Here is a 16,257-nt window from a genome sequence, read left to right on the forward strand (position 1 = left end):
TGCCGTCCTCTCTGCGGCTCCCCCGGGGAGTCGGGTAAACCAACTGCTGATTTCACAGCAGCACCAGCGTAGGCTTGTATCCAGATAAGGACAGATCCCTTTTTATTTCCTGAAGCAAAAACTTTCAGCCTAGACACACAACTACTTTTCCTCACTCGGTGTTCAGTGCAGAGGCGTGTAGCGAATCTCAGCCCCAGAGTCGATGGCACTGCCTCCTCTTCCACCACAGCAATATAAATAATGAATACTTACTGCTGCTCGCTGTAATCTTCCAGTAGCATTGTACGCAAATAGAACAGCACAGTATAGCATGCCAGAGCAGTTTTTAATCCTTTAACAAAATACAGAGCCGATTTCAATATGGGTGAAATCTGATCCCCACTGCAAGCTTTTACTGTACACATAGTGTATGAGTAAATGTGATATATAAATACATAAACTTGCCTTGTTTAACTTACTAAAGAATACTAATGAAATAAACTGTTTTGTTATTTAAGGAATATTCATTTCAGGGAAAAACCGAACTCTTCCATGGCCTTGCAAAAATAAATTGCATGCTGCTAACTGTAAATGTAAAACTGTAACAAAAAATCTACAACTTGATTTGTCTATTTAAAATACCAATAAATGCTATCTAATTAAAAACATTATAATTATTTCTTAAAAGTTCTCTGTTGACCAGTTCACTCCCTATTTCCAGTTCATCAGCTTAACGCACCCTGGCTGTTACTAATGAAAAACACTTTGTGTCCAGTGCAGTGACACAACACAGCACAGCACTGTATGAATTGTTGATAATCGCTTTGCAGGAAGCTCAGAGCAAACAGGTATATTTACATTTGTAAAAAGCGTAATGGGGACAGCTATTTCTGCTCGGTGTGTACAAACATCTCAATGTGTCCAAATTCATTATGAAACGAGCCCGTGTGCATCTGATTTGATTTGACATTTGCAATGTGCTGAAGTTTACAATGCACCACACCTATGACTACTGAACAATACAGCTTTGTGCTCCGCTTATCGCAGGCACAAGCATCAGCTGTCATCATTGTAAGCCAATATACATGAAATCCTTTTGTTATTTATATCTCAGCAAACACAGCAATTATCAGAATCCATTCAGCAGATCAATCTATTGTATGAGTAGTCCTTGATATCCTGCTAGTATGCAGCATGGTAGCCGTTATTGACACGGACTCCAAAATAGACTGCTGAAACACATTCTAGAACGCTCCTTTTATCTCTTACCAACCAACTGGAACCGGCAGCTCTTCTTACATTAAGGGAAGAAAATGGGAAAAAAAGACTTGGGTTCAGGTTTTGTCTTCTTTGATCGTTTTATACATTTCCTCTTTGAACTGTCAATCAGATCCTAGGTGTCTAGATTAAAGTAAGAACCACAGTTATATCAAAATAAACAATAATATTATTACATCAGCATGCTATCATCATCAGCAAACAAAATACAAGTATAATGCATTCACTGTGTTTGTTTCTGTGTAATTAATTATATTACAAAAGATACTTTGTGCAGTTTATACAGAATAAGTGAAAGCGGGAGAAGAGAATCTTTTAAAACAATCTAACACAGACTTCCCTATTGATTTTTTTTTCCCATGTTTTCATTTTTATATGTAGATGCACTTTGAACGATACAAATAACATATCAGCTATCCTTAATATAGGCAAGGGGAGATTATTGTATAGAAATTTGCTTTGTCAGACAAATCTCATCCTATTTGACCGACTGTTCAAATCTGTATGAAATGGCATGTCCTGTGGTGGAATGGTCAATGTACAGTGCCAGTTCTCCACCAGGCCTGTGCTCCATCCAGCATTTTTTGTATTTACTGAGTCATTAGATGATGACAAATCTGTGTTTTCACTCCACCTCTTACAAGTATATCCAAAGGTGTCAGTGTGAACGTGAGCTACAGTAATAGGTTATGGCACCTCGTGAGCTATACTTGTTAGGTGGCAACAGCTAGAGAAAATATATGAATGGCACAATTAAATGTGTTTTTCTGTCTTCAAGGAATCCCTTCATGTCAAACCAGAGAAATAGCAGAATGGAAGATTCTAAACAGAAACATTTGTTTAAGAAGGCTTTTATTACAGGATCAAACAGTCCCTCTTTCAGACACAATGCCCAGGCCTGCTGCAGATTAATTCAAATTAAATAGGATGGAGTTAAACTGCAGGCAGCAAAGAGCATGAAGCCACGAATGTACCAATGTCCCATATACCACATGCATAGCGACTGGGGTTTCAATGGAGGGGCATCGCTATGGAGCAGAGACAACTTTCCATTGCTTTTCAATGAAAGCCTTTTTTTGGTTCCAATCCAGTTCCAAAAGGGGGGAAAATCGCACGCAACCACATTGTACAATCTATCAGTATTTCAACAAAGAAGACACAATTAACGCAATTACCTCTAGCTGAACCTGTAAAACTATAAGCTCTTCCTGGCACACAAATTCAAAGTAAACTAGTGCCTAATTAACATTTAAGGTAATGAGCGTATAGGGTTTCAGAGAGAACTGTTAATTTTTTTTCCGTTAGTTTTAAAAACATGTTCACTTAATGGTGATCCTTTCCTGGCTTTTACTGGGACAATGGCACGGTGGAGGTACTGTTTTTATTCCACAAATTCTATTTTTTTTTTTTGTAAGCTGAAGCACATCACCTGCTAAGAAGGGCTCTTTTTCCCATGTAAATTAATGAATGACAAAAATGAATACAACAGGATTAGAGGTTGATGCGGCATTACTTCAGAAAAGGGAAAAAATTATGCTTAATTTAAGAAAAAAAAAGTATAACGTGGAAGACAAATCAAAAATCTTAGGAGACATTTGGAAATAGGACAACTGGAGGGGCCAAATCTGCTGATTAATTACAATTAGGGGGGAGTGTGATTGAGAGCCAAGAGACCAGGGGATATGTAATCAGTAATCCTTGACATTTTGTGTGATAGAAGAGGGTGCAGAGGGGCACTGTCATAAAGTAGCCAAATGGCTTTTTCCACCTCCACCAAGGGCACACTCCTGCTGCTGGCTGTTTGAGCAGGAGACCATAATGATGCAAACAGCAGCCTGCACAAACACTCAACGCTGACCCCAGCATTCTGCTCATCAGAGGGCCGGTTCAAGCATCACCACACCTGAAACACACCGCAATGCACAAACATACCTTGGCAGACGTAATTAAAACCGACATTTTACTGCAGACCGTTCCTCCTGAGCTGAATGTATACACTTCTACGCTTTCAAAACATGATTTGCAATTCAACATAAGGTAGGCAGCCAATGGGGTATTGTTTTCAAAAGGGGGCTCACACAAAGGTGACGCACGCCATTGCTGTCAGCGTGATCCCAAATAAAGCATCTTCCGGTAACCCGATCCCTGTCTCCTGGTCACAACCTGACAGACCTTTCACAACCCCAAAACAAGGTGAGGTCTCCATTACCTCCCTCAACTGACATTATCGGTTTAGCTAATTACCAATGACATCCATTAAAATGCTTGTCAAGGACGCTTTCAGCGAAGCAGGTAATGAGATGAGAGCAAAGCGTCTTATCAAATGCCGATTTGTACATCTGTAGCCTGATCCTTTAATTGCTGATCACGGTCCAAAACAGAGGTCATTTCCATTCTACAATCCGTGGGTTTTATTTTTCTTCGAAACACTCAGAAACACTTAAGCAAATTTAAAATAGGAGCAGTTTAAACTTAGGGTCTGTGGCCATTGTACCATTGACATGATATCTCAGAACTACTGCTTGCTCTAGGCTGGGGGGGGGGGGGGGGGGGGCGGGCGGGTGTATTAGTCTATTCAAATTTTCATTCCTCACTCAGTTCATTGGTTAAAAAAAAAAAAAAAGTACATTCTCCACACATTCTGCTTTTTGACTTGCTGCCTTTTGTGCAATTTAGTGTTCCAAGTGGAATATCTGATCCGGGAATAATTACACTTTGTAATGTTGAAAATGATCCCTCATGATGATTTTTCATCAGATTAAAGTAATACTGCTCTCAATGCTATGAATAATTTAATGCTGCCACTGGCCGTTTAGAAGTTGGTTGACAAGTATGCACTGGATTTCCGAAGTCGCTGCCTCTGTATGCCTTTGATATCAGAAGAGTTTTGCTTTCTTCCCCTTAAGATCTTGCCTGAGAAAAGGAACTATTGGAATTTTCAGTTTTCTAAAAGAATACAGATATACATGAGTTTTTGTCAGCTGTGCAGTTAAATTGTGTTTTTTTTTGTTTTTTTTTTGACTTGAGTGTCGAGTAGTATGGAATTTCAGCAAGACAGGGAAAAATCTATTTTAAACAAACCTTTATTCTGTCATTTTTTACTTACTCATACAGCAGTTGAGGAGATACAGACATGTATAATGTGGTTATCCTATAATCTGATTACTTAAGGTTAAGAGGATAAAGAAGGATATATTGCAGCTGTTATACAGCAAATTATTTAAACAGTTTTCAAGAAAAAATAAAACAAAACAAATTACAGCTTGTTTCATGTGCTTGGCCCCTAGCGACTCCAGAGAAGAGCAAATGGACGAATGCGCTACAGCACACCTTCTGGCTCTCGCTATAAATCACAGGAATGGGACTGTGATACAACACTGCAGAAATGATGACAAGCACACAGTACTTATATCATCTGCACACAAAGGGCCTGCTGTCTGTAAATGTGTGTTCATGACCGCACGACCCTGTATAACATGGCTGTTTATTTCTGTTTGATGAATCTACGTGGTTTACTTTGGTTGCCACTTCCTATGTGCCAGTAAATCTTTGAATTAATGGCTAAAACTGCGCTAATCAGATAAATCTGTCACTCTCGTTAAGAAAATGATGCAGCCTCAACATGTTTTGTCTTCCTAACTTCAGGTGCCTCAAAGGCCACACCCTTAAATACCGATGAACAGTACAATAACAGGTCAAGGTAAATTCAAAAGTACAGCAATCATAGTGTCCAAAAAAAAAGGTTGTGATGAAATGTGATTCTACACAAATTTGGAGAAGAATTACAACTAAAAATCACAACTTAAATATTTTTTTCTCTGATGACATAGTCTTTGTTCATGCATAAAATGTGGTATTTATTATGCATGTGTATGTGAGGAGCGGGACACATTATATGATTGTGTAAGATGACTGCATGATTAAATGTACAATTTGTGTATTTGTAAAAATGCATGTATAATTACACATTATATCTTAAAAACATTTAAAAAGTACACAAAATACATTTAAAATGAAAAACAAATAGTTCATGAATTCCTGAATGTCTAATGAAGTGTTATATCATAAATGTTTTTTATTTAATATTTTTATTTTTTTTAAAGATAGACCTAATGTTGTATCTGTGGTAGAATACAAAATTATTTATGTTAATAATTTATAATATATATAATATAATGCAATATTATGCAGTATTATATCCACACATTTCAGAGTGTCTCTGGTCTATTAATTGCGTTGTCTCTTCAATTCAGCCTATTTTTACCTTATTGAAATCATAGAGACTCCAATAATGAAACACAAAGAACACGGCTGTCATTCAGATGAACTCCTCCCACTGCATACATGATCAGTGCAGTGGGCATACCCTTGTGATCATGCACACAGAATATGTTGTCAATAAGGGTCTTATAATATTTTAAGTGCCAACTACAAGTAAATTCAGACACTAAATTTCACATTGTACTTTGATTTTGCTGTATTTCATCAAGAAATTCTCACAGAAGTAATGCAAAAAATCTGTCGAAATGATGACGTTACTAATGTAAAAATTCTCCTTCACTCCTTCACATGCACACAAATTCACAGACACACAATTTGCAACAATAGCGAATATCAGAAGCCAACAAAACGCATGCTTTAATTTATGTCAAGATCTCAGCTAGAATCTCCATTCAGGCTACACTGAATGGTCCAATCTGTAGCGATCTGGACCCTCGCCAAGGTAATAAAAGGAATATTCAGGGAACCGCCTTTAAAAGCCTTCTTTTCAGCAGCTCTCAAGGGCATCATACACCCATGATGCTTCATTCTTTACTAGTTGAACTATCATATCCAAAAGAATCTGCAACGTACCATGAGCAAATTAAAACATAATAAGGCAATACAAGTGGCAAAACTTAAATGGTATCTACCAAAATAAATAAGAGAAAAATAATCTTAATATGGTAGATAGCTTCCAATGTAAATAATCTCATGTCTCGTCATTCTCCTCCAGTATTGCAATGTATTAGAAACATTTATCTGTTTTGTTTTGTTTTTGTACAATATGCACAGGTAGGGATACTATGTGCATTAATAATGTGAATAAAATTTGATGCCGATATAAATGTTTTTTAAGTGATACTGAATACCACCATAGCCCTATCAAATATGTAAATCACTGTAACTTCAAGGACTTAGCATCTCTTTCAAGTATATTCCCAGATGATTTTCCAGCAAAACACTTTATATGATTAAACTCATGTCCTGTTGCACCTACAAGGCTTTGAAGGTGGAAGCCACAGCTAACAGTGGAATAGCTTGATTTCTGTTTCAGAGAATTGAAATTATTCATTAATCCTATTTTGATTTTTTCCCTGGTAGGTGGCATACGCTATGAAAATGAACATTAATTTTAAAACTTAAACCTTCCATATCAAAAATGTGTATTATTATTATTATTATTATTATTATTATCACTCCGTGCAAGACTGTCTGCTAAACACGTGATTAAAGTCCATGATAGAGCATCTGAAATGCTCCCACACACAATATAGGCCTACTCCCCTCATTGAAATGCTGAAACTTTTTACAACTGAGTCTTCACCTCCATCTTCACAAATGCATTTCATCGGGATGATTATGGCTCACATTCTACCTTAGCAGATCACAAATTAATACATTTGGTTGCTAGGCAATCTTCTGCCATTTATAGATTGTACAGCCCAGCTGAGCTCACTTCCTCCTATATTTTTAACATTCCAAACCATCACTTCCCCCCCAAATCAATTTTGTGTTCTGATTCATACGGCGCTGTCGTAAATCAAATGGCAGCATAATACATGACTCTAAGTGGAAACACACTCTGACACCAGCAGTGCACAGTACCCTTACAGATGGCTGCATCACTAATTCTGACATCTTATTTCTTATTTCTTATTGCTTATGGGGCCATACATTTTGCATCACAACTGAATCCCCTTTTTTCCCCCCACGTGAAATGGTTGACACAGTGCATTCTGCAGGTGTGTACTTGCGTAGAATTCTTATTTTCAATCATTTGCTGGTATATTAATATGCATTCTACTGTCAAGGTAAGTCTCAACATTGTATGTGCCCTGGTGTATATGTGCCTGTAGTACACATGTGTGCATGCATGTAAGTACATCTCAGCCCTACACATCATTTCAATGAAATAATACCTAAAGGTAAAATATCCCAGCACAGTACTGCAGATGATCCGTTTAGATTTAATAATAGTAACATCAAATGTTCCAGTCCTCAGAAACAAAGGTTTATTTACGAATGTAACCTGACACTGGAGAATTCCAGGCTTCAATCTGTTTCCAATTACTAGCACTGTAAGTATTTATAGTCTGGAAGAAACAGCTTTCAAGCACCTATTTTAGAAAAAAGAAGCATTACATCTGTATACTCACTGTCTAGAATTTCCAGACAATCTAGAAAACAGGGAGTGGAAAAAAAAATATGTACGTTTAAACGTGATTTTACACGTTGTAGAAAAAAGTGTCTTTTGGCATGCCTCAGTTAACTGAGCACTCACGTCATCTGGAAGAGTAGATTTAAGGGGCAATGAAACATACCAGGACCACTGCGGCCTTGACAAATGGCACAATATTGGTTTTAATATTCCTTAGTTTACCAATATTGCAATTTAGAATTCCGACCACATTCAAATTCAGAACAGCACCAGGCTGCTCAGAACAGCTACAGCTGAGATGCTCTGTGACACAATTCTCTCTGTCAGTGTTTTTCATTTAACCCCCCCCCCCCCCCCCCCCCCCCCCCCGCCCCCCCGAAACACATGCCAGTAACGGTAACTCATACCAAGATTATCATGAATTATCAGTTGGGCATTTCTTCAACAAAAAGCAGATAAAACATTTAGGAAATAAATGTGTCATTCCTTTAAACCAAGCTCACCGTATAAAACTTAAAGAGAAATGGTAGCTGACGGCTCTTTTGTGTAAGAAATAACAAGCATGTGGAAAAAGTTGAGCTGTTACCTTGGGAAAATCCTGTAGCTGCTCCCCAAAGGGTTAAGCGAGACCACCGCTTGTGCTCAGATAGTGATGAAGCTGCCGTGCTGGTCAAAAATGCTCAAGGTACCTCCTCCTCCCATTCCACATGCATAACCACACTGCAGAAAAAGAGGCTTGCACTTTCAAGCAGCTACCGGAACGACTTCATGGACTGCCAAAAGAGTTAGCGTATCCTGGCTGGACTGGGAAGTCAAATGGGCATCATGCTGGTCGCCCACCTTTTCTCTGCTGCCGTCTGTTCTGTCTTTTCTCTCTCTCCCTCTCTCTCTCTCTCTCTTTCTCTCTCTCTCTCACTCTCTCTCTTCTCCCTTCGCGAAACAGCAGACCCGACGCTGGCAAGTTTAACCACTCTATCATGTATCGTGTTACGGAGTCCGGTGCTCGCACAGCACCGAGCAGCAATCACACATGATAGGCTGAGCTTTGTCTGTTTACACCCAGCAGGGGAGGGAAGGAGGGAGGGGGGGAGTGAAGGAGAGGGGGAGAGAGAGAGAGAGAGAGAGAGAGAGAGAGAGGGAGAGAGAGCGAGGGAGGGGATAGATGGGGAAGGGGGAAGGGGGGAGGGGGTGTTGAAGGGAGGGGGTGGGACCTGTCTCCCTTAACCGTTTGGAATCTTGTGTTTGTCCTCAAAACATGGCTCCACTCTCACCCCAGTTTGAAAAAGCTTCAGCAGTTGCTGCTATGAGGTGACAAAAGTATGCCTTCTCATCGATTCATTACAGAGTTCCAGTGGTCTTTACATCAGGATAAATCTAGATATAGAGGGATGTTTAATCAAACCCCTTCACTTCATAAGAAGTTCTTTGAATGAAGCTATAGAAATGTTCTCTGTGCATATAAACGGACAGGGTGCAGAACTGTGGAAGACACATTATGCAAAAATTGCCCATTGTCTACATTACAGTTAAATTGCCACTTGAGTACTGAATTATTGAGTTCTACTATTAAATATTGAGCCTTACATATTGAGTCATATTTAGTGGTGACTACTAAAATATGCCGCTTGTAAAATAAATTAATTCTAAACTTGCATTTTAGTTCAAAGTCAATTTAAATATGCAAAAATCACATGTACAAAAAAAAACTTTAGCTTTCATCATATGAACATGTTACCTGCCATGTTTTGTAGACAGACATGGCCCACATTTCTCCACCTGGGGATCAACAAAGTGTTATCTTATCTTATATTATATTATCAGCCTGAACAAGTATGCATACCCTGCATGAATTCTGGTCATATATCAGCCCTTGAAGACAAATTTCTGGGGAAATCAATGGCAACACTTTTCTTCATCAGGGAGCAGCCAAATAAAATATGAACATAAATATCATAACCTTCAATCATTTTTTCCAACACCAACAATTACATTTATAACTGTTCAACAAACCTCAAGGCGGGAATATATAAGGGAATTTAAAAAAAGAATGGAAGAAAAAAAAAACCAATGTACTGTGGCTTAGGTCTAAATGTAGCAAGATATATATATATTTTTCCAAAAAACAAAGACATTTTGAAAACAGTCTTGAACAATGAAACAGGATTTGCAGGGTTGCATAAATAGGTAGACAATGACTGCTGTGGTCCAGGGAATTGTGATGCCATAAGGATACCATGTCCTCCCCAGCAACACACTACATACCAAGGGCATCTACTCCACCCAGAAGGGAACATTCCACTGAATTTACATTTAACATGGATGGATGCATCACCTGTTAACTCATGTATGAGGCTTCCACCATACACTCTAAAAATACATTTCACATACCCTCTGAAGTATTTTATACTTCTTCCAGAAACAACTTTCCAAACATTTAATATTTATATACTCATGCCTAATTCAGTAGGTCTACAATTTCTCTATATCTCCGCACATACTCTGACAAGTGCACTTGCAGACTTTCACCTGTTTTCTTTTTGGAGCCTTTTGGATCATGTCTTACTGCCTTCCCCTCCGCATTGAACTTTAAAAGTGGCCAGTAACCTATTAACTAGTTTTTTTATTCATCAAGGAAGTGGCATTTTGGACCTGTTTATCAATGCCAACAAGCTCAACAGGTGTACCTTTTTGGAAGTAGTTTTAATTCCACACGCAAATAAAGCCACGTCATGCTTATGCCTTCGGGTGTCACACATTACAAAGGTCCAGATACGCTGTGTTTCATACTAGTGCATCATGTTGTGAATCCTGCTTTGCTTAGTGGATTAAATCTTCCACTCCAATGGACTGAGCCAAATGAACACCATACTGGACCCCATAACCTCCCTCGACTGATTATCAGCTCCATGGACTGCTGGAATCATGGAGTGTTTTTTTTTTTTCTTGTTTTATTTTTTTTTTATTTTCTCAAGGGAATTTTCTTAACTCATGGATGGCTAAACATAAAGCCTTTAGTGTCCAAGATGAAGCCATTGGAAACATCCTGACAGCCTGCCTTCGGGCCAAGCCCAGATCAATAAAGGGTCATCAAATGTGTAAGAAGTGATGTTCCTGCTCTCATTCATGCACAACTGTGACAATGCTGGGAGTGGAACCACAAGTGGTGTAGGATATTGATGTGCTTCAGAGGGTCAAGTAATAAGAGACTGGATAGACACTTTATAGAAACATGCAGTGATGCAAAACATTGAATCAGCCCAATAGCATATTTTTTTCATTTCACTTCATTGTTTGTGTTGCTATTTAGGCTGATATGGCAATTATTGGTGAACAGTCAGTCTACAGATGATTTTGAATGAAACTGTCTTCAGGCTCATGGCAAAGTCCATGGGTGACCCCAAGACAGAATACAGCAGCAATGAGATGCAGATAAGACTGCACACAAGACGTGTTTATGAATGCATAGAAAAATATAAATAAGGCTACTTTCCAAAAGTTTCACATCTTCTAGAGAATTACAAAATTACCTGAAAAGGTAAATCACATGTTCTGAACAAGACAGGAAACTTTGTTCAATGTGAAGATGTTTGCCTTCAGACAACACAGAATCCATAACATTCCAATACTGATTTAACAAAGACTTGTCGAAAATTGTCACATTAATCAAATAAGATTTAACGTGCAAGGTATTTTATACTATGCTATTAACGCATAATATCATGAGTCATTTTTCTGAAAGCCTACAGCTCAAATATCATGAGCATGACAGGACTGGATGAATGGGCGCTACCCACTGGAAATCTGTTCTTGCAGGAAGGCAGGCTTCTACAATCTTTAACTCGAACAATGCAGATAAAACACATTCTTCCACTACTACAAACCTAGCTGAAATAACGCTACCTAGAGTTAATACTCTATGGCAAAGGCAACATTTTGAAAAGAATTCTATTAAAAAAAAGTAAACTGTAAAATGTAAAGGTATGGAGCCCTTTTATGTATACATTTCAGACAATCTAGAACATTTTTTTGATCAGGCTGACTGCAGTTTTTGTTTTCATACAATGCATGCAACTTAGCAAAGAGTTAGGTAAGAAGTGTTTGCATTAAGAAAGAAGAGGATTTCTTTGTTTCCCGTGTGTTAATGAGCTAGCTACAATATGTATATGTATATTTAGCAGAACAGTGTTTGAGCACTATTTTTTTTAGAGCTGACAAAAACATCACTCATCTGATGGACAGGAAACCTAAGAAAAACCAATTTCCTCTGTGTGCATACACAAAATAATTATATAATTCATATGAAATATTTTAAAGCTACAATACCATAATTTCAGTTTAATTGTTACTTTGCTCCTTGGTTCCATGAAATACTCTATATATGCCACATGGGGGATTCAGGTTCAGGTAATTGAAACTTTGCATTACAATCTACCACACTGAAACATATTATTACCCCTTTATCCTCAGCTGTAAAATGAAGTGCAATAAATTCCTCTATCAATGTTCTGGTGTTAATAACTTCAAAAGCATGAACCTATGAGACAATTTCAAAGTGTAAAATAAGTATGTGAACTGCAAAAACCAACATGAAGGCTTAATATAGACAAAGGTCTGCTAATATGACTCAATCCTCTGGATATTTGAAGGTGCAAACCAAAGCAACCTGCATAATCTAGCAGCTGCTGTAGAGACTGTGGGAAGGGAGTCAAAATGTCCTTTCTGCATTGCACAATCTCACCCGTACTGGTGTCAGGGTGAAGCAGCCTTTCCATCATAAACTCGAAGCAAAGGGTTAATTTACTGTCACTTTTACAATGAAATAAACTACAATCATTAAAGATTGAACTTTCAAAGCAAGCAATTCATTCCGAAGACATATCCCCACAATTGCATACTGCACTAAATATTGACTGGCTATTTCTTACTTTTTACTCTGTTGTATTATTACTTGCTGGATTCAGTTGTACAAAAACTTTCCATTCCAGTTTATATAGAGCAGGAAACAAAGACAGAACTTTTGCTTACTACATGCAATGTTGAGTGTTTATTTCACATTCCTTCCAACCTCTGTATAATATGTATAGTCACACACACATAGATAGATAGATAGATAGATAGATAGATATTCTAGTGCAATGTATTTCCATAAAACATCTGAGAAAATATGCGTATTACATAAGTCGATATTCTTCTTCTCCTCTGGGATTTTGTACTTCCCTCGCTGCATTAATCATATGTTGGTTTACCTTCAGCTCAGGTAATACAATATGAGGATATGTGCAATTGCATTTAATGATCCCATACTTCAGTGGGATCTAATGATATGCTATTTGGGAAGGTTCCTTATTTTTAAGGGACATCAAAAAAGATGAGACCATTCAGAGTCCTTCTATAGAAGATTATAATTGGGACCAGAGAGGAGGCCATAAGCTTGAAGCGGACTGCCTAGGGAATAGCCATCACATGAAATGTGCACCTTTCCCATCGTCTGGCGAATGTTGATCTATTTTCCTCTTGAAGCAGGCTTTTTTCCCCCCTCAGCCCTTAGTGAAAAGACCACCTATGGTTCAGCAGCTCATTTTCACTTGAAGCAGTATATGCAAAATTAAGAGTTTACGGCATCTCCCTGACAGTTTGAGTCTCTAACTGAAGGTGTCAGGAATGGTGAGAAATGCTTCAAAATGTTACAATGCAAATGTCTTGAGTAAACTGTTTCTCGATTCAATAAGCGGCAGTCCTCAAGGAGAATACAGGGGCAAAAGGGGGAGCCCTTTCTAATTTTGTAATGCATATTTATGTTTATATCATTTGATGTGCGGAGACCGTCTGCAGAGATAATATTTATTTTAGAAAGGACGCTTATCTTTTCTTTAATGGAGCTTGGGTATTGGTCCAGCTGCACATTACAATATGGATTATATGCGCAGTGGACAGAGGGGCTCGGAGGGGTGCAAAGGATTTCAGCTGCTGACTCCCCGTGGAGAACCTTGTGTGGGGGAGACGCTGAGAGGCCCAGGTTCACTAAGCCAGTTTATTTAGATTCTCACTCGTTTCCCACACAGAAAAAGAGTGTGGGAGAGCAGGAGAGAAAGAGAAAGAGAGGAACGGAGAATAAAAACAGCAAAACAAAACAAAAGTGGGGTTCAGATCGAATTCTCTTCTGCTCAGTTGCTCGTCATGCAAATCCACAATTATTGTCACCCCGTCAAAAAGATTTCTAGCATGCCACATTGCTAATTTCACTTTCAAATGGTCTAAATAACATTAATTTTCACAGCTAAGCTGGCAGGGGCTACAAACCCAAACTGAAGTTAATCAGAGGTCCTCCTGTTTTATGGAAGCAATGGCAGTTATAACTAACTGTAGAGCACTGTGCCTGTTTCTCAGCACCACAAAATGGGGCAGGTGATCTCCCATCTCATCCATTACCCAGAGGTCCAGCCAATCATAGGGAGACACTCAGCGTTGTGAGAATGATGAGCTGGAGACCAAGCTTTGATTTAAGGCCTGACTCAAAGTTTACACAATTGATTGTTTATTATTTGGATAATTAGATATCATATGGTATTCATGTTTTTACAAGTATACTTTACAAATACAGATATTTTTTGGCAATGCAATCGTCCACTCCATGGTTGATAAGCATATATATTATATATATCATTTTTTTTCCACTAACGAAATGATCATTACATGTGAACACAAATCTCCATACACTGATCCACTACACAATGTATTTTTTTTTTAATTTTGGAGATGAACACTGGTCACCCTTAAAAATTTACCAGTTGCCTGTAAATGTTCACACTACATTGACAATACGGTCACCACTAAAGAAGACATGAGGTTCAGCCATGATCAATTCCTCAAGAGAAAAGACGATGAAAGCTCCTGCTTTAAACTTAGCCAAATGTTTTACATTTCAGATTAGCCAAATGTAACCTGGATTATCATGAGGCACACTTCAAAGATTTCCCCTCCATCTCTTTTAAGCACAATCAATCTGTTCAGTATGCATGGATGTGACAGTCCAACACATTCCCTTTGAGGCTCAGCAGTTCTTTGATTGATCGGGAATCAATAACCCGAATGTGGCTAATCATCACTAAAGGCTACAGAAACAATGACTTTTGTTCAGTCATTTGTCTTCAGCAAAGACATTTGGAATCAGTAGTTTTTTATCACGTCTTGGGGACTGTGCTCAGAATTAAAGACCTAAGGATGCTGCTCAAATAACCAATTGCACTTAGATCTCAGAACAAAGATTAGTCATGTACCAACACATTTCATTCATGTTTTCAGGCCAGGAATCCAGTTTTGGACATTGTTTTTCCAACCCTTACCTTAAGACATCCCAACATGATCAAAACAGTGTGAATATTTATGAGTAGTTTAGAGCCATAACAGCCATGTTGACGAGAATTGGCCTACAGCCTTTAAAATGAATATACATAGTAAAAGTTTGGTGAAACAAAACCTGAACAGGCACATCCTGGAGACTAGAGCAACTGTTCTGACCTTCTTGCCCTCTAGTGGTAAAACATTGTTACTACTTTTCACTACAGTGGGAGCCACTTTGTCCAGATCGGTCAGTGAGGGGTTTGACAATGTTTAGTATTGCTTCAAGATTTTTACAATCCAATTGTACATTTTTCAACTCTGCAGAAATTTGGACATAGAAAAAACACATAGAATACTTTCAGAACACAACACAGAAATGTAAAGGTCTTAATTATGCCTTAATTACACTTAACATTTATGTTTCAAAATATTAAATCATAAAATATAAATAACAAAAAGAAGAGGTGTGTGAACACAATTGTCATCTTGGTACAGTAGAATTCAAAGCAAACATTTTTTTTTTCATCATTTCATCTTCCACTCTAGAAGGATAAGAACTGCTCTTTTGAGTTTGTAGCTGCCTGGATTTTACTGAAAGATGTGCAGCTCCTTGAAATTTCCATGTGCATTTAAAAACAAAGCCAGAGGAAATCACACAGTACTAGAGAATAGCCTACACATAGCCTATACAGACACAGGATAACTCATTATTATAATTAAACTGAAAGAAGTGGCTTAATTATCAAAGCATGTTATGTATTATCATTGTCATTTCATTAATAAAATTACGGCAGAGCTCTGTGACCACCCAACAACAGAACATATCACTTATCAACAATGGCTGAAGAGCTGCAAGTATCCCTACTCAAGATCATCAGGGAGTCCTGCAAAAAAAAAAAAAAAAGACACCTCTTTTCAAAACAAAATCACCTGAATAACGAATGTCCAAATCATTCAAGCTGAAGCTGGCATTTTAGGATGTTCTGTGTCTTATAGTTGAGAGTAGACACTCACTGTGTTTCTTTTTTTCAATATTAAAAAGCATGATCATTTCTTAAAGCAGCTTAACTAAAAACAAACTATAACAATGTTCCAAAATGCTTGGCTTTGTTGGAGCTGCATTATTTATGCCCTTTCACCATTTGTTGAGCACGGACCTCTGATCTGAAGGAGCCAGTGACAAAATTCAAACCGACAGTGATTCACCTAATCCAGTGAGTGTTCAGTCTCGCACAACA

The 16,257-nt window shown here is 38.1% G+C and overlaps 1 protein-coding gene across 16 annotated transcripts in view; it reads right to left on the reverse strand.

Moving 5' to 3' along the window:
• si:dkey-237h12.3 (teneurin-3) overlaps positions 1-16,257 on the reverse strand; it is a 253,189-nt gene that overhangs the window by 115,234 nt on the left and 121,698 nt on the right. The window contains exon 1 of one of the 16 annotated variants that reach the window (XM_036551921.1): positions 8,265-8,701. The exons of the other annotated variants lie outside the window; for them this stretch is intronic. The gene's annotated coding sequence lies outside the window, so the exon portion shown is untranslated. Of the gene's footprint in view, positions 1-8,264; positions 8,702-16,257 lie in introns of those variants that run through there. 16 annotated transcript variants of the gene reach the window in all.

This window comes from Megalops cyprinoides, chromosome 18 (genome assembly GCF_013368585.1).
Source record: "Megalops cyprinoides isolate fMegCyp1 chromosome 18, fMegCyp1.pri, whole genome shotgun sequence".
In the NCBI taxonomy this organism is placed as follows: Eukaryota; Metazoa; Chordata; class Actinopteri; order Elopiformes; family Megalopidae; genus Megalops; species Megalops cyprinoides.